We start from the raw sequence: 20,752 nt of genomic DNA, 5'->3' as shown, positions 1-20,752 counted from the left end.
GTAACCAGAACACAGAGCCCTTACTCCTCAGGACCGTAACTACAACACAAAGCCCTTAGTCCTCAGGCCCGTAACCAGAATACAAAGCCCTTAGTCCTCAGGCCTGTAGCCACAACACAAAGCCCTTAGTCTTCAGGCCCGTAACCAGAACACAAAGCCCTAAGTCCTCAGGCCTGTAGCCACAACACAAAGCTCTTAGTCCGGAGGCCCGTAATCAGAACACAAAGCCCTTAGTCTTCAGACGCGAATCCAGAACACAAAGCCCTTAGTCCTCAAGCCCGTAACCACAACACAAAGCCCTTAGTCCTGAGGCCAGTAACCACAACACAAAGCCCTTAGTCCTCAAGCCCGTAACCACAACACAAAACCTTTCATCCTCAGGTACGTAAGCAGGGCACAAAGCCTTTAGTCCCCAGGCCCTTGCGCCCTAGTCGGTAACAAGCGACATCGCGTGCCGCGCGCCTCGTTAGCTACTGCCACGGACTGGCTGTAAACTTAAACTTGCTCGAAAGGACCCGTGATCTTAGTGACTAATTCTAATGGCGATTATAACTGTGCTCATATTATTATTTTATATTTTTACGGTTTCTTACTTCAAAAGGAAGATCACTTTGTTATTCTGTGTGTCGGTCAATAACCTTTATTACGGGAAATGTAATTAATTCGGGAGGTATCAAGTTTTAATTTAAATCGTGTACTCAGTACGGTCCCTTGAAGGTGCAAAATACATCAAACTTTCGAGTTCAAGTAAAAAGAAATACGGCTGTTTATTTCGAAAAATACGCATATTTCTACACTCTCAAGGGAATCAAAACTCATAGAATCCTTACTTTCCATTGACCTAGAATTATGAAATTTTGCAAGTAGCACCATCGATATAGACCATTAATGTCAAGTACAAGAAAAAAATCATCTGTTTATCGATACATTTAATAATTTGAAGCACGTGATATTAAGTTTCTTCAGTGAAGGAAAACATCGTAAGACCTGCATACCGGAGAATTTTCTAGGTGTTTGAAGTCTGCCAATCCGCATTGGGCCAGCGTGGCCAACTATTGGCCTAACCCCTCTAGCTCTGAGAGGAGACTCGTGCTCAACAGTGAGCCGAATATGGGTTGCTAATGATGATGATATTTAAAGGTAGTTCTGAAGATCTACGAGGTATAACCGTTTATATCGTTGTTCCAGCATCAAGCCGCCATCAAAGGACGGCGTTACGAAGAGCAATCCCAGTAAGAGGCACCGTGAGCGGCTCAACGCCGAGCTGGATACCCTGGCGTCGCTGCTGCCCTTCGAGCAGAACATCCTCAGCAAGCTGGACCGACTCTCCATACTGCGACTGTCCGTCAGCTATCTACGTACCAAGAGCTACTTCCAAGGTAAGGCTCTTAAGTTATTTGACGATAGGTCAGAAAATGCCTGAAAATCAGCTAAAGATATGCTTTGATGGTATATTCCTTCCTTTTCTTCCGCGGATTTAGGGAGGCATATTTTTTTTAGAGTTGTTACGAGTAGGTTGGTAGTGGGAAATGTGGAAGGCAAACGAGTTAGATCTCTAACACGGATGGTCGGATCTTCCAAGGAAACAGGAGCCGTTCAAATGGCCAGTGACCGTACTCGATGGAGGAGCATTATAAACCAAACGATGACTCGCCAAGGTGGTCACGATCCTCAGTCATGAGGAACCGAGTAGAGAGAGAGACGAGTAGGTACCTACTGTATATATACACGTTGATGTTATCAACTCATATTCGGCTCACTTCTGAGCTCGAGTCTCCTCTCAGAATGAGAGGGGTTAGGCCAATAGTCCACCACGCTGGCCCAATGCTGATTGGCAGACTTCACACACGCAGAGAATTAAGATAATTCTCTGGTATGCAGGTTTCCTCACGATGTTTTCCTTCACCGATTGAGACACGTGATATATTTAATTTCTTAAAACGGGAAGAGCCGTGATAGCCCAGTGGATATGACCTCTGCCTCCGATTCTGGAGGGCGTGGGTTCGATTCCGGTCCGGGGCATGCACCTCCAACTTTTCAGTTATGTGCATATAGACGTATATATAATCAAAGATGTAGGTGATACGAGTATGTGGTTTAAACCTTAACTGTAAACATTTAATGGCCTCAATAGCCCAACGGTAAGAACGATCGGACTCATAACCGAGGGGTGGTGGTTCGATATTCGTTTTCAAAGTAACCTCTCACATTCACATAGTCATAACTCATAATTCCATAAACATTTTCTTTAAAAATCTTTATTATTTACAAACTCTTTTCTAAAGTGCCTTTTTTGATTAACATTATGTTCCTAATGCCAGATTGACTAGTGTAAGCAACTTTAATTTACTAAGCTGTCCCTTTTTCAGTTGATTTAGAAAACTTGAATTTAATATTCTTTTTATATATTTTTGACAAAAAATCAGATAGTATCTGCAATGCGGAAGTTCAATGCGCAAAGGTAACTGTCTACGTCTATACAATTCAAAGACAAGGTAGAAAAGTTACCTAACCAAGTTACACAGTACCTTGGTGTGTCACTAAACCACAAACTAAAGTCGTTGACTTCCGATAAAAAAAATAAAAAAAAAATACCAAAAACAAACATCATTTCGCGATTAAAACTAAACCGCCGCTAAATCATTTCTGGCGCGCGCCCATTTGCAAAACAAAACCAAGTCGATTTAGAATCGATAGCATACCGATGTATTCGATTACTTATAAATGTGTTCAATGACACGTATTTAACGTTGTCAGGCAATTTTATTATAGCATGTATTAATAAATGAGTCGTGTCCGAGTACTGATTCCGATTCGAGAGAATGTAATCGATACTTTTCGATTGCGAGTGCTTAGATTTTGTTATCTCGCGATCGATCTACGATGCTACTATTGTTTTGTGTACAAAGTACCTTTATTGTAATGTTATAATTTAGAAATGCTACTTAAATTACTTGCTACTATAGTACGCGCGTTAACAACTGAGTCTTAGGGCCATAAATCATTTCTCTATATCTATCTCGCTTGCACTTATGGGTCTTATGGAGCCGTCTAGTGAAGGGTGTAACAATGAAAGACATATTATCGATAAGTAAAGTTTATTATCGTATCTTGTTCACAAAATTTCAATTCATTGAGAAACAGGAATACGTTGTGAATCAGTGTTCGAGCTTGAGGGCTAATATCGCCATGTAATTTCTTCAGATCAACGTTAGAAAATAAAGTATCCATAGTGCGCAACGAGTAACACATGAATGTATTTATTTAATTGCAGTAAACACATTTATAGCAAAAAAATACGCAATGCAATTACATTAGAAACCGACCAATCAGAATCGTCCAAATCATTATTGACTCATCATTAGCACGTGCGCAGGTAGCCGTTTATCGATAATTAGGGTGCGCAGGTAGGCGCGCTGCACATTCCTATCTTTTTTGACTTTTATGACCGGACGACTCAGATGATAACGCGCATACTATAAGTTCGTCGTTGTCTACTTAATGTTATGTCAAGCCAAGGCTGTTCTAAAATAAGGGAGGTATTAATAGTTTAGGCTTACAGTTCTGCTTCGTACAGTTTAACTAGTTTCAAGCTAGCAACAAGTAAACAGACTATTTAATATTAGATATTATATACTATTTATTTAAGAATCCATTTCCACTATAGTGTTAATAGATTAAATTCTACAGATATTCTTAAATCAGGATCTTTTTTATGACGATTTATAGTGTCGTATTGTATCGCTAGGAAATGTAGGCTATATTTTAATAAGAACTTCTTTTAACTGTTTTTTAATAATACTACCAACCAACCAATCGTAAGAAAGCTATCGGCGGCAAATGCTTATATGCAAGAACTGATGGAACAAGCTAATAATAACCAATAATGATAAGTAACAAGCATATAAATCATTAATGTAACACATTAGCTTCCATGCGTCTTTTAAACTGAGGCGTGCCTGACTCATGTCTTTAATATTTCTCCGATAACTATATGTTTTCACCAGAACACAGCATTGCTGATTGATGACTCAGAGAATTAAAGTGATACTAAGAATACTTCCTGTTGACCTTTGCCACAATAAACTTACCACCTTTTCAGAATTTCAAATAAAATGTATATTACTAAAACTAACAAAGCTGCAGTGAATTTACCTGCGTAGTGTAACTTTGCTATTCCTGTGGGAATACGGGAACAAAATCTAGCCTTTATTACTCGCTGATAATATAGCTTGGTGAATGTTTCGGAGCCTTTTTATACTAATAGTTGCGAAAACTAAGTATAATATGTTAAAATCCTCGAATAAAACAGGATATATGTTGGTTATACTATATTATTTTGCACCTACATACTATTCAATACATCATAAATGGGAGAAGGTTCTTTAAAGGGGACGAAACAAATTATATCCCGATTAATATAACCAATAATTGGTACCGTAAATCGCCTATAAAACACCCACTTTGCATACCAGGCTACCAAGTCTCGCGTATATCATACACTGAGTTATTAATATGCCTTATAATTTTATTCCGAACGAGATTTGAATATAAAAATCAGTGGGGGGTCAATGGGCATATGCTTTATTGTGCAGTCAGGACTTTAAGGGGTCGACGACGTGGTAACTTGTGTGTACTGGCGATCACAAAAGTTCTTATTGGCTGTGCGAATTATTAATAAGTTTTGTATTTTTTTCATGTAGTAATATATACTGATTTTATAAAGAAGGTGGGTTTGTGAGTTTGTAGGGGTGATCCCTGAAACGATGGAATTATTTTTTTACCAATAGAAAGCAATGTGCCTGTGTTGTGCTATATTATTTATCCCCGTATTTCCATAGAAACTATGCGAGTGAAACCGCGGGCTTATTTAAGTGTAAAAGTAAGAACTAAAATGATATGATGCCGCTTACGTCTTAAACTGGGCTAATTATATATGTCATCATTATCAACCCATATTCGACTCACTGCTGAGAATGAGAGGGGTTAGGCCAATAGTCCACCACGCTGGCCCAATGCGGGTTGGCAGACTTCACACACGCAGGGAATTAAGAAAAATCTCTGGTATGCAGGTTTCTTTACGATGTTTTTCCTTCACCGTTTGAGACACGTGATATTTAATTTCTTAAAATGCGCACAACTGAAAAGTTGGAGGTGCATGCGTATCGGATTCGAACCCACACCCGCTGGAATCGGAGACAGAGGTCATATCCATTAGGCTATCACGGCTTTCATCGTATTGTATATGGGTAGAATAATACGATTTTATCTTAGGCAACATAAATTTATTTTCATACGATACCGTAACAAATCACTACGGACAGACCTTGTATTGTCATTGTTTAAAAAAAATAACTTGATGAGAATTTTATCTGAAAATTTCTTAGAAAACAGTTATTTCAATCATATCTTACCATCATAACAACCCTTAAACCCTAGCGAGCCTTAAAGTTTACTCTTTAGTAGTATTTTTGGAAGGGTTGCCACGAAGCTAAAAGACTAGGGCATAATTTGAGAAAGTAAGTCTTTCTCAAATTATGCCGAGAAAAATTTATAGGTACTAAGAATTGAAGGACTGGATATCCTTGAAACCTACCAAAACCACCACAGTATCGACCATGACTCTTATAGTCAACTGTCTGAAATCATTGACAAACAAATCAATTCACTCACTTCAGGATAAAATAAAAAAAACTTTGTAATCGACTTTTCTATCCGCCAGTACAGTCGAAATGTCGATAATTCTAATTAAATCGATTGTTGAAGCATCGATTACACGGGGTCTCGAGAAACGTAAAGATTTCGCCGCGCCGCGGGTAGCGGGTAGCGGGATAGTTTTAGCTGGAAGTGTATGTGAGACTGGCACCGGTATACAGAACCGGTAGCTCTAAATTATTGGTATTTCGCAGTATTTTTATGGAGTGCTTCGTATATTTTATTCAACAGTAAATTAACGTATGACTCGAACACAGCTGATGTTAAGATAGTCTAACTTATTAGGTTAGGAATTGACTTGGAGGGTCTATGCTTCATACCTCTCTCCTATCTAAAGGAAAATAGGCTTATTTTTTATAGAAAATCGGCTCGTGCTTGATCACGATCTTACCTGGCAGTGTAGATGTGGCCTAATGTGGAACGCGTTTCCTTATAAGATGCCTATAATAATGGTTGAAATAATGATGTAACGAAAACGCCCTGATAAATCAGCACTAACAACAGTGCATATTCATCAGGGCGTTTTTTTTTTGCGTTGAGCACGAGTCTCCTCTCAGAATAAGAGGGGTTAGGCTAATAGTCCACCACGCTGGCCCAATGGCAGACTTCACATACGCAGGAAAATTCTTGGATATGCAGGTTTCACATTTACTATAAACTACATATACATACTTCTATAATATATAAATGCAGTTGAAGCGTACATTTTAGCATTACGGAGAACATAAAATAGGCAGAAAATTGTATTTTTTTTTTATGAAAACCTGCACAAACTATAAGCAAGCAACAGCAAATTGTACTTCTAATAAAGAAATCCAAAGTTTAACGGCAAACAGTTGAACACAAAGGTGAGCCAAGGAAATAAAGTTACCTTTACAATAGAAAAACGTTCATTACATAACAGTGTGTTTATATAAAGCCGTGCCAGGCACCGCGGCGGCCGGAAGGGCCCGATCGATCCATGCTAATTCAATGGGCCCCACGATTTATCGATGTACTACGGAAATACGAAAAGCGGAGGAAAAATTTACCTATCTGTAATTTGTCGGGAATGAGGCATTGTCGGGAATGTGCGTAGCTATCTTGTCGGGAATGATGCATTGGTGCCTTACTGGTGTAGTGCGTAGCTATATGATTGCAGATCGTAGTCCCACGTTTGGCATCCGTGGTACCATCAGCTAGTTTGTTTAAGGTTTAAGATTCGAAATCTAAACCAAATAATATTATTGTACTGTACTAAGAAATTGTCACGTGTCCCAAGCGGTGAAGGAAAACGACGTGAGGAAACCTGCATACCAAAGAATTTTCTTAAGTGTCTGCGTGTGTCAAGTCTGCCAATCCGCATTGGGCCAGCGTGGTGGACTATTGGCCTAACCCCTCTCATTCTGAGAGGAGACTCAGAATTCGAACTCAGTAGTGAACCGAATACGGGTTGATAACGACGACTAATTGAAAACGTAAAAACTACCACTAAACCCTTTCATTTATTAAAATAAGTTACAATAACTAGAAGACATACTTCGAAATTTTACAGCGATACGAATTTGGGTTTGTCCTAATATACGTAAAATTCGTTAGATTAGGTACCCCTCTACAATAAAAATCAAGTTGTTTACAAAATCACAAATCATAGGTCTTAGGAGAATATTAAACATATTTCTTTTATTTTTGCCCTTCAACTAAATTGACTTGTTAGTTGACTGAATCAGTTATTTCTGTTTTCTGGTGGTATAGCTTGGCAACTTCGTTCGTAACACTACCAATGTTGCGCGCGGGCTAGAGGGCGTGTAGCGATGAATGAAAACCCCACGACTGATGCACGTCACTTCCCCGCACGCACGATTTCACACCCGCACAGTCTTTCCTCCTGTCGCCCGCATATCATGGGATTGTTATCAAGGAACTAGCCAGACTATAGTCTGTATCAATAGTCAAACTATACGTTCAGAACTGCTTGTGTACAAAGCCTGCTTTATTAAAATGTATTTTTTTTCATGTCTGAAGTAAACAATGACTCAAGGCTAGTTTCACGCACTCGCTAACAAACAAGCTACGAAAAACAAATGTGCAACCATATGAAAAATATATCGTGTAACAACACACCCTTAAAATATACTTTAACAGCACACTATGCGACATGATTTGCGACAAAATGTTGCTTGAATTAATTTATTTTATTTACACTTTTAAATTGCTATTTACACAACTTACAGAAAATTTCTATCTAGATTATTTTATGATAAACTTATAACACATTTTTATGCTATTACATTAAAATTACTGAATTCAAATATATTCAAATATATTCAAATATATTGAAAATATATTCAAATTACCTATATAAAATTTGCTATTTACAAAGTTACTTCCGTCGGTTTGTTATTAAAAATGTTGTAAATATGCCAGTTCATTTTACTACAGTAAGTAAATGAACTATGGAGTAAAGAATATTCTGCATTTTCAAGAAATACCTAATAAGAACAAGTGCTAGAGATTTTTAGCCCATTTAGGCTAAAAATCTCCAGCACTTGTTCACCTGACGCAGTTTCTAAGGCATCTGTAATAAACACAAATCTCTAAAGTAATACTGTCTAAATAAAAAAACTAATTATTAATCAAACAGGAGACGGTCCAATGTGAATTCGAGGGTGCGACAAAAAAGTAGTAATACAAAAAGTCGCCAGTACGATCTTACGTTTATATACGACGAACAAACACGCCGTTACCGTTTTTATAAAAACTATATTAAATCCCATTTTGGCGTGCGCCGACTCAACGACGAATGTATAATTGATCTGATAAAGGCTAACTTGGAACACCTTTTAGCTTTATAAGTGGACTTTTTACTTTGTTGAACCGACTTTTGAGTAGCCTGCATTACATATAAGCGATGAAGCATTGCTTGTTTATATTTGGCCTCTTCTAACCTAATCTAACCTAAGTGACATTTGGTTTTGGATATTGTAGTAAAGTTTACCTACAAGGTATATAGTATCTATATAATATAGGCAGGGCATATAGTTCAAGGAACGATGGACGTTGGGTTCCAACTAGATTACTAGCCAAAAAGAATGATGAAATGGTTGCATTTTTCAAAAACAAAATGTTCGTTTAAATTACTGTTTAATAATCTTCATAGACCAGAAGTTACTTTTTTTCTTGTAAAAAAGTTGCCAACCCTACAGCGAGGGAAAGACGCATGACGTCATCTTTTTTCGAGTGTGCAGCCGGCTCCATCGAATTATAAGATGATGTCATGTCAAAAACATGTACCTTTTCCTACTATCCTAATACTCGTAATATTGTAAACGCGAAAGTTTGTATGGATGTTTGATTATTCTTTAACGCCGCAACTACTGAACCGATTTGACTAAAATTTAAAACAAAGATAGATATAACCGGGGATGAACACAAAGGCTACATTTTAAACCAAAAAAGTCCGATGATGCGAGATTTGCGAAAGACTGAATATCGCGCGGACGAAGTCGCGGTCATCCGCTAGTATGCGCCATATTTTTTTATTAACACTAATCAGCAGGGTTATTACCTATCTCGGTGCACCATTCAAGTAATCAGTCATTACATCGTTTTTCATCGTATTTTCGTTTATGCAACCATCTAACATTGTGTTTTCAACGAAATGACACAATAATCGTCTTTTCCATTAAATAACATTATTAAAGTAGTGATAGTGGCAGATAATAGCGTTATTTTAACGAAAAACTGGTATTTACGTAATTTCGTTGAAATAATTATGTTAGATGATCGAAGAAAAAAAACATTAGCACTTAAAGTAAAATAATGCAGTCAAGCTTGTACATTGAAATAACTATTTTAAATCATCACAAAAACGAAAATTACGATAAAAAAACGATGTAGTGACTGCTTACTTGAATGGCACACCGAGTTACATAATAACCCTGCAGGTCATAATCGTTTCTGTAGTGTTACATCCAAAATTAAGTAATTCAAAAACAGTTTAAAACCGATAGAATATACACCAAGCGAAACAGTATAATTAACATTGTATTGTAGGACTAAACGTGTACAGCGGGGTGCCATATTTTTTATAGCAGCCACAATTAAGTCATAATCGTTTTTGTAGAGTCCAAGTAAAAGTTACTAAAAACTATAGGTATATAATATTTAGGTATAGCATGCAAATATAGCACAAGGAAACATCTTTTAAAAATGCGTAGGTTCATAGTGTTTTTGAAATTGATATGGCGTTGTGGGATATTTGTGAGATATTTGTCAATTTTGGCGATAAATTGCAAAATATATACAGGATGCAATAAAGCAACGCAAATGAACCAAACCATTTGCCTTTTATCCATTAATTACGGGACACCCTGTATATTCACTTGCTAACGTCCGCGGTTTTGCTTTGTGCATGAAAAGTTTCCTTAACTAAATTGATGCAAAATTTCAAACTTGTTACAGCGTTCTTGAAATAAACGTTTTGTGTTTTTTAACCCGCGACGCAAAAACAGGGGTGTTATAAGTTTGACGTGTCTGTCTGTCTGTGGCACCATAGCTTCCGAAGGGATAAAGGGATTTCAATTTTTTTTTTGTATTAAAGGTGACTTATGTGCGAGTGTTCTTAGACATGTTTGATGAAAATCGGTTGAGTCGGTTAAAAGTTGTGAGGGGTAAAAGTGGGGAAGAATAACCGAATGTCTGCAAATTCTAGTGGGGTCTTAAATGAAAGGGAGAATATTGATGACTTGATCGATGAGTGTAATTAATAATTTCATGACTTTCGAGGGTTTTTAAAATTTTTTTTTCTATGTTATTTTTTTTAATTACTTTAGTAAATGCACTATGTTTTTTTAAAGCAGCGATAATCGGGTTCTAATCGTTGCCAGAACCCATCCAAGTGTGAGCCACGTTCCATGTCCTGCATAATCGGACGCGAAGCCGTTATCAGATGCAAGGCTTTCGGATTCTGAAAACAATTACCGGCCGATAAGCGCCTTCGATGTGACAAATTAGTCTTTTTTTTTTAATGGCGCCCTACGGAAAACAATAACCCCTGATAAGAGCCATAATCCATCATGTGGCGTACACTTTTTATTGGAGTGAGCTTAATTTGATGTTGTGATTAAAAGCGCGATTCAGCACCTTACCGTTGAAGGAAAACTGGAATTATTTTTAGAGCTTTATTTGGTACATAATTCAGTTTTTCATTGACATATTTCCCCCAGAATCCGCGTGCGATAAGTATTATTAAAATGAAATTTTAATAGGTTATAGTTTAGGCTGTCATTAATTTATTAGAAAAGCGGGAACATCCCTTCATTAGTTCTGGAAATAATCATTTATCTTACATTAGAAAACGGTATAATTTTGTTCTCTATTTACTCTCTTTTATTCATGAATCCTTTTTTTTAATGTATAACAATGTCAATATAAATATAAAATACAAAACATTATTAAAAATTTATAAAAAAAATTCTCTATTGTTATTATTAAACATTTTATACAGCAAAATAGGTATATTCATAATTTTTATCATTGACAACCCATATTCGACTTCCTGATGAGCACGGGTCTCCTCTCAGAATAAAAGGGGTTAGGCTTATAGTCTACCACGCTGGCCCTATGCGGATTGGTAGACTTCACACACATAGAGAATCAAGAAAGTTTTTAGGTATATAGGTTTCCTCACGATGTTTTTCCTCAAAACTGAAAAGTTGTAGGTGCATGCCCCGGATTCAAACCTACACTCTCTAAATCAAAGGCAGAGGTCATATTCACTGAGATATCACGGTGTCTGATAAGTATATTATTATACAGGTTTTATTATATATACTATAGCTGGCGCCGCGCGATCTCACCCATGTAGTTCCCGTTCCCGTGGGAATATGAGGATAATATATAGCTTATAGCCTTTCTCAATAAATGGGCTATTTAACACTGGAATTATTTTTCAAATCGGACCAGTAGTTCCTGAGATTAGCGCGTTCAACCAAACATACAAACTCTTCAGCTTTATAATATTAGTATAAAAATATTTATTATTTATACGTACATAATCCTTTTATAATTAGTACAATTTATTACTTCATTAACCTTATGCTGTACGCGTGACAATTAACTTAATATTTAACTGGCCCTATTTACTGGTGGCTTAAAGCTCGATTACGCGCCAATGGCTTAACGAGTTTAGCTCTAACTCGTAAACTAGCATCGATTCAATGTACAGGGTGATGTTGAGTTAAATAGTTATTCATACTTAATGTAATAAATGTAAAAGTAACATCTAATTTTATTTAATTATTTAAATTTATTGCAACAAAACAAATATATAGAACATACAAAAAAATAAAACTAAGTATAAATTGCAATACAAATAGCGACCTTATCACTAATTGATCTATTCAGGCTACTTATGCTAAAGGAGTATTTTAGTATGGTAACAAACAAGAGAAGAACTAATTTATGTCGCATAGGTACTTAAATTAGAAGGGAAAGGGGTTGAAATTTTTTCGATTATTATTCTTTCATATTCGAGTTATACATTGTTTAAACAACAATATGAGTTAAGTAGTATTTTAGACATTTCGAAAAAATAAAAATATAAAAAACAATTTATTCTAACATATAAAAAAATCATAATAAAAAAAACACAGCTTATGAGTAAGCAGTACAAGTGTTCATTAAACTCAGCTGAAAATAAAAATTTACTCATGTTTGTATATATTTTCACATACCTACTAAACTTGTCATAATATGACTTACTCGTTCACGTCCTTAACTTAAGAATAAGTACAACAGTTATTTTGTAATTGCAAAACCCTTTGTACGCTACTGTCGGCTATAAATAAATCAAACACGCTGTATATGAAGGGCGGGCATGGCTATGAGCTTCGCTTACATATTTAACCAAATGAAACTTTGCAAACTTACAGAACATTTTATTTTTTCAACTATCGGACGCCTGCGACTTTGTTCGCGTGTAATTAAATTTTTCACAAATCCCGCGGAAACTATAAGTTTTTTCGGGATAAAAAGTAGTCTATGTGTTAATCCAGACTATAATCTATTTATATAATAATCTATTTTAAATTTGAGTTACTTCGGTTGAGTAGTCGCGGCGTGAAAGAGTACATTCATATCATCAAAATCATCAGTTTTCGCAAATCTCGGGAAACCATGTGTTAATCCAGAGTAAAATCTATTTTCATTCCAAATTTCAGCCAAATCGGTTTAGTAGTTGCGGCGTTAAAGAGTAACAAACATCCAAACATACACACTTTCGCGTTAATAATATAATAATAGGATTTAACACTAATGAATTATCGTTATACTCGTAATGTCTGTCTCCCAAATCGATCAACCGGTGTAAACGCGGTTTTTGTTAAACGAAAGCTGTTTTTTGAGATACTTCATCTCAAAAAAGAACCTTACACATACTAATACTTGTACCTATTTAACCTAAGTAAACTGGAATTTCAACAAAACGGTCACTAATCACTATTGTAAAACAAAAACATTAAAATGGACAGAAGTCCGTTTTTCGAACATTTTTATTTATTAATTTTTTTTAACTTACTTACTCCTATCTGTGGAAAATTCAACACGGATGTAGTCGCAGGAAAAATGTGTAAGCTATAAACAAGTCTTTGTTACCTCACGACAATGCTAACATGACCTTCAACAGTGTAATATACAGCCTTTATAAATAGACCACTTGTAGGCTACGCCTATGTGTATTAAATATGTAGCGTGAAAACCAACAGTGTTTTATGTACGTCACAAAACTCGGCGATGTAACACGCAGACGAAGTTACAGATCATAGAATGCCTCTTTGGTCCTTGTTGACTTGACCAACGGTTTAAGGTCCGTTTATATCTACAGACACAGTGCGTCACAGACAAGTAGCGTGGCAGACACCCACAGACAGTCTAGAGAAAATTAAAGTCCTTTTTATGAAAGAAGTCCCCCAGACGCTAATGTCTTAATGGCGCTCATAGTCATTTGGTAATGGCGGTCTTATTGTCATTTGTCTAAGGCGCTGTCAAATTTAGTTTAATTTTCATGAAAATCAAACTCTACAGACATGGACCGCACAGAATTCTTTCCACAAATACAGGCCGGGCGCGGCCCGTGTCTGTCAACGTCTGCGCGGCTGTTACTAAAGATATAAATACGTTATTAAACACTCTATAGAAGTATATTATTTTGTCTGCCACGGCATGTGTCTGCCACGTTAAATGTCTGTAGACATAAACGGACCTTAAACCATTGGTCGTCAAGTCGACAAGGACCAAAGAGGCATTCTATGATCTGTGACTTCGTCTGCACGATGTCTGACGTTGTACATAAAACACTGTTGGTTTCAAGCTACATATTTAATTCACAAATCTAGGACTTTCGAATACATTACATAAGTCAAAAAGAAAGGTTTATTTTGAACTCTGGACCTATTTCAACTGAGTAGGTAAACGACTGCGCCAGTGGGGTAACCAAACGATTGATAATAATAAATATAGTCTATAAAAGCTGAAACGGAGACATCCCCTAAATATCGGGGCAGATACCCCATAATAGCTGGTGCTGTTATGAAAAAAAATCAGGGCAATAAAACTGCATATCGTAAAAGATCCTTTTAGAAGCGACCAGCCAATGGGGCGCATAAAAAAGCTACCCTCGAAGGGGCGCTTATGTACGGGCCTCGGAATTACGTAGGGTAGTTTGTAAAATTCGCCGACTCCTTGGCCGGGGGGAAGAGGGGGGTGAAACAACCCTTAATGGCGGAATTGCGTGACAGAATTTCGACAGTGACCCAACGTAGTCTGTGAAAGTGAAAATAATCGAGTTGAGCTGATGAAACGCCGTGGTAATTTTGTTACTGTGTTTAAAATATAATACCTTTTTGTAACAAAATCTACAAAAATTAAAAAAATATGTGTATTTGATTTTACTGATGCATAATGTTGCTGCTGATATTTTGATAACTCACAAGCTCGAGTTTCGGAATTATCTATCTTTCTCTTTCAATAGTATCGATTTATAAAGAGAGATAGTGTGTATCATACAAAACATCATTTCAAAATATCACTCTTGATTGGGTTTTAGTGTCATAATTACTGACGCATTTTTTTACAATAATAATTGATAAAGCAAGCTGATAGCTTGCCTGATGATCAGTGGTAAACTATCGCATAAACACCAATATACAACTCTTCAAAGGACATGCAAGGAACACGCTCTATTAAATGTCGCCCTGTGACCATTTAACTAAAGCTTACGGGATAAGCCTCATATGCCTGTAATATACCGACAATCACGCCGTCCAGACAGACAGAGAAACAGCAATGTAGTTTGATGCTAAAAATAAGCAGTTGGTTAAAACAACAAATATAACTGGTAGCATACGTAACGTAATCTCGAACGTAATGGGATGTGGAAGTTTTGGATCTACGAAACTGTATAATATGTCAGAGTATAAAACGTCCTATTGTCGCCCCATCCTTGTCCTATCGTTTCGTATATTACCTTTAAACGTTTCATTCGCGGTGGTAATATCAGCTCTGTATAAATCCGCACTGCTCCGACCTGCCCTGTGGATTTTATTATAACCAAATTGTGAGCAATATTTTCGTAAATATTTTGGAATGGAACTTGTTTGTGTGGTTCTATTCAGTGTACAACTGTACTGTGTTTACCGACGAGAAACAAAACCGCATCGACGTTGTATTAATCATCGAGTAAATGATGTAAATAAAGGAGGTTTTTCGCCACAGTCGTTATGAAAAAGGCTTTTCGATATTACTACCTACTACTGAAATAAGAATGTGTTTTCAATATGGACATTGAACATGTAATGAGAAGGCATAAAAACTTAATATATTACGAGAAGAATGTTGAAATTGCATGACACAAGAGGAGACGAAGCTCAAAGAAGAGATGAAGATGAGACTTGTGTGAAAGTGGACATGTACGAGTATGTATTAGTAGTAGATGATAATATGACGAACGATAGAAATTGTCAGAAAGAGATTGACATTTTTTGGCGATTCTACCAAAGTGGGATTTAAATGTTTTTTTTTATTCTTTACAAGTTAGCCCTTGACTACAATCCCACCTGATGGTAAGTGATGATGCGATCTATGATGGAAGCGGGCTAACTTGGTAAAAGGAGGATGAAAATCCACACACCTTTCGGTTTACACAGCCCATATACGACTCACTGCTGAGCTCGAGTCTCCTCTCAGAATGAGAGGGGTTACGCCAATAGTCCACCACGCTGGTCCAATGCGGTTTGGCAGACTTCACACACGTAGAAAATTAAGAAAATTATCTGGTATGCATTTCCTCACAATGTTTTCTTTCACCGTTTGAGACACGTGATATTTAATTTCTTAAAATGCTTACAACTGAAAAGTTGGAGGTTCCGGACCGGATTCGAACCCACACCCTCCGGAATCGGAGGCAGAGGTCATATCCACTGGGCTATCACGGCTCCAGAGATCATCCCCTGCAAAACAAAAACCTTTACTTCTAAATTAATATAGATAATTAGTGACCAAGTTTCAAGGGTTTTTAATTATTTAAATATGGTCCCGGTATAATTTTTTAATATCCCATATATAAATATATTACATTAACAACTACAAGTAACATGCGGTGTGTTTGTCACAGTAATTAGCATAAGCTCATTAAGCGCGTTGCGACCACATAAATTACATTAATATGTTGTTGTAAAAATATTATCTAGCAGCCAGCGCCCTCTGGGGTGCGAGCTTTGTTTACCTAACGGGTAGTTTTTACTTTTTTTATATAAAGAAAAAAAATATTTTATAAAGAAGTAACAAGACAGATAGATTAATAAATATTTAGTCGTAGTAAATTAAATGGAGCCGTGATAGCGCAGTGGATATATGACCTGGATTAACACAAAGACTACTTTTTATTCCGACAAATTACATTTTTTGCGAGTTACACAGGGTGCAACTAGTAAGCCATAAATTATATTCATATTTATAAACCGTTAATGTCCAACAAGTCATATCTAAACACATCTTAAAAAATTCATTAATTTTTATTATATAAAAACTATTAATTTTCTAAATTATATAAGAGGTTCAATATAGCTCAACGGTAAAGAGGTTGAACTCAACACTCAGAGGTCGCAGTTCGAACACCGCCCGTGAGGGTAGATACCTATTTTGTACCCACTCATAACAGTCCTAATAGTATTTTCCACCTAGTTAGAGGGGAATGGAATTATCTATACTAATATTATAAAGCTGAAGAGTTTGTTTGATTGAACGCGCTAATCTCAAAAACTACTGGTCCGATTTGAAAAATTATTTCTGTGTTAGATAGCCCATTTATCAAGGTAGGCTATAGGCTATATATTATCCCTGTATTTTTACGGGAACAGGAACCACGCGGGTAAAACTGCACGGCGTCAGCTAGTTGTTTATATTCATGGAATTTGCAAAAACGTTAGCTTTAGTGTTTACTGTTCTGTGGTTATAATATAAAATTAAATTCTAAAAAAAATATTTTTGAATTTTTCTTATCAAGACCTTTCATTTGATGTATCGCACGATGAAATTAGTAAAAGTTGTTTTTTCAACTTGTGTTTCCCATATTCAAATTTTATCTATTCACAATACATCCCTGTATTTGGGTCACAAGAATTGATATGTGTACCAAATTTCAATTGGATTGGTCCAGTACATTAGGAGAAAACAGACAGACCTTAAAACGTGTGCGAGGCGGATTTTAAGAGTTCCGTATTTGTACTTCGTACGTTCGGAACCCTAAAATATGTACTGTAAATATTCCTTATAATAAAATATACCACCCTAAGTTTGCCATTCATCAGTGTTGTTGGTTTACCTGTTAACAACTATTACTATAAACTACTATAAAGCACTAGCTGACGCCGCTCGGTTTCACTCACGTGGTTCCCATTCCCGTAGGAATACAGGGATAATATATAGCCTATAGCCGATTCGATAAATAGGCTATCTAACACTAAAAGAATTTTTCAAATCGGACCAGTAGTCCCTGAGATTATCGCGTTCAATCAAACAAACAAACTCTTCAGCTTTATAACAATAGTATAGATTAATTAATATTTTAATTACATCAAGGAAAGCACATATACTTTCATTTTAGGTCGTGGGCACACACCGTGGTGGCCCACAATGCTACAGATCCTATCTGCCGGCGGCCATGTTGATAGAAAACTGTTCTATTAAAGAAAATACGACTACCCACTTATCAACGAATCTGATTATGAGCTAGAAAGTGAAATAAACACTGTCATTATGACTGAATTACTGTGATACAAAGTCGTCTTATAGCTTTTTATATATTTTATGCTCTTGTGAATAAAATAAAGTCAACAATTATAATTAAATAGTCAAGGGTTTACATAAATAAATGTATTAATAATTTTAATGCAAATATCTCTTTTATTAATTATGTTTGTATTTGTATTGTAAAATGTCTTCAACACAATTCAAACGAATATTAAATCTTTACTCATTATTGGATAGAATCTTTTAATAGCAAACAAAAACATTTCAACCTGTTAAAAAAATAAAAATAATCAAAAGACTTAATCTATTCTAATCTATTTTTTTCATGTTTTAATAGAGTACCTATTATTAAAAAGTTATATTATTCAATATGATTAAATTCCCTGTGTAGTTGTCGCTCTGGAAACCCGGCAGTAGTAGGTAAATTGAAAAAAAAAAACACGAGCAAGTTGTAAAAGTAAATCTACTAATATTATAAAGAGGTAAATTATACTGGGAAAGTAGTGCTGTTTTGATCTTGATTACTTATTTGGTGAAAAATGCTGATTCGATCCATAAAGAGTGAAAAAGTCATACAAATTACTTCTAAACAGCCAGTGTGAACTTCTCAATCGGAATAAGCAACGATTAGGTATGCAGTGAGTTTCATATTTAAAATTTTAAAAGTCGACATATTGGCGGTATACTAATCTGTAATTTATATGTGACTGTGAAAAAAATAGGTAATAATCTTATAAACTAAGATTTGAATATTAAAAATGAGTTCAAACGATTCTGAAATGTTGACACCAGATTCAATTAAAGACAAGGCAAATTGTGTTATCGAAAATCGAAAATTTCACAATTAAAAAGCAATTAAATACAAATAAAACACAATATTTCATACTAGAAAAGAGAGTTAAAAAAATAATAGAAAACAATTGACAACTTTTCCTATTAAAATACACAATTATATGTATTATCTACTAGTACTATTATTCATTATCATTTATTTACATATCTACAGGCTATATAGGTTGCCAACCTTTGCCTGTCCCGTAGGGACTAATGTAAAAAAAAAATATATACCAACAACAAATCATAACTAAAACTAATTGTATAATTATCTAGTGTAACAACTTAGCAACTAACGACCAAGCGACCGGTGTATTTTCACTCTGCTTTCTAGAATAATTGCCGGTCGCTTCAGAGTCGAGATGCTGCGTCCGAGTGCGGTGAAAAAAAAAACGAAAGTTGCACAGATATGAGCAATAGACAATTACACGCTCCGCGTATCCACAATCGAAATAATTTAATGACCGCAAAACAGTACTTTGCTTTACATGATTTTGTCGTGTTATTAAAGAATTTAATAATTAGAAATGCACACGACAGACATAAATTAGTTATGATGAAGGTGTGAGCCATGGAACGTAGTAATTATGTTTTGTTGTCTTCGAAAAATGCGGAGCATTTCAATACAATAACTTGATCGTGTCTTTGTATAAAAGTATCGATTTCTTTAATATTTTTGCACTAACTTGTAGTCATTTTTATTTTTTTTTAATTTGTAATAGAAGAAAAGATTATTTAATCGTAAATGATCATCAGCAATTACGTAATATGTATTTACGTAATTGCTAACGGCTCATTGCTCGTAAGGGAGAATTTGGGGCTAAAAACCATCACACTATTTTTTTGCTGTTCGGCGGGCAAAAGATGCATGAATTTTAAATTAAACTACCGTCTTTTCCTTCTTCTTTTCGACTTAAAAACATTTTAAATATACATATTAACTGACTCTATAGTTAGTTCCCTATTATATAGGAAAGAAATGACATACTTACAAAACTAATGCGATGTAATGTATGTAACAAAAAAAATTTTGCAAATATTTAAAGTAAAATAAATGGTTGATTATAAAGATTAGCGTTTACAAACAAAATAACATACAGTTTTTATATTATATTGATATAATCAGCATAACATCAAGTTATTAATTACATAACTGCTCTTGATCTATAGCTTTGCTATGATGTGTCACAAAAAACAAGAATACAGGTGCATCGTCACTTAATATCAGGGCATGTAGCCAAGTGGCTCGTCGATCCTCTATCTACAAACACAAACGCTTCGCAAACTAACAAAATACATGGAAATGACAGATCCGATCGACAACTTGATCAGGTGACATGTCGATAGCAAATGTCATTCCAATACATTTTTTTATGTTCGAAGCGTTTGCGATTGTAGAAACAGAATCGACTTGCCACTTGGTTACAAGCACAGATGAGATAGCAGTCCACAAATATTAATACCAATGCACTAAGAGGCTGCGATAGCCAGACATACTGCATTTTATGAAGATATTTACCACTAAAGCCCGGCTGCTCAGAGATTGCGTTTCTAACACCTGACAATGTCACCTTTTTATATTTGATGTAATTTAAAGTTATTTGAGATCCGTGATAGCCCATATGACTTCTACCTCCGATTTCGGAGGGCGTGGGTTCGAATGCGTTCCGCCGAATGCACCTCCTATTTAAATAAATTCTAAAATAGTGTGTGTGAGAAGGAAAAACATCGTGAGGAATCCTGCATACCTGAAATTTTTCTTAATTCTCTGCGTGTGTGAAGTCTGCCAATCCGCATTGGGCCAGCGTGGTGGAATATTGGCCTAAACCCTCTCATTCTGAGAGTAGACTCGAGCTCAACAGTGAGACGTATAGGGGTTGATAACTTTACTACTAAAGCCCGGCTGCTCAGGTAT

General features: G+C 35.8%; 1 protein-coding gene across 2 annotated transcripts in view; it reads left to right on the top strand.

Annotated features, from left to right (window-relative positions):
* Positions 1-20,752, top strand: part of LOC112043391 (aryl hydrocarbon receptor) — a 158,457-nt gene that overhangs the window by 76,367 nt on the left and 61,338 nt on the right. Inside the window, exon 2 of one of the 2 annotated variants that reach the window (XM_024078792.2) lies at positions 1,189-1,379. The gene's annotated coding sequence lies outside the window, so the exon portion shown is untranslated. Of the gene's footprint in view, positions 1-1,188; positions 1,380-20,752 lie in introns of those variants that run through there. The other variant, XM_052888380.1, reaches the window with a different exon arrangement.

This window comes from Bicyclus anynana, chromosome 22 (genome assembly GCF_947172395.1).
Source record: "Bicyclus anynana chromosome 22, ilBicAnyn1.1, whole genome shotgun sequence".
Lineage (NCBI taxonomy): Eukaryota > Metazoa > Arthropoda > Insecta > Lepidoptera > Nymphalidae > Bicyclus > Bicyclus anynana.
This window is presented reverse-complemented; position numbering and strand designations above follow the sequence as displayed.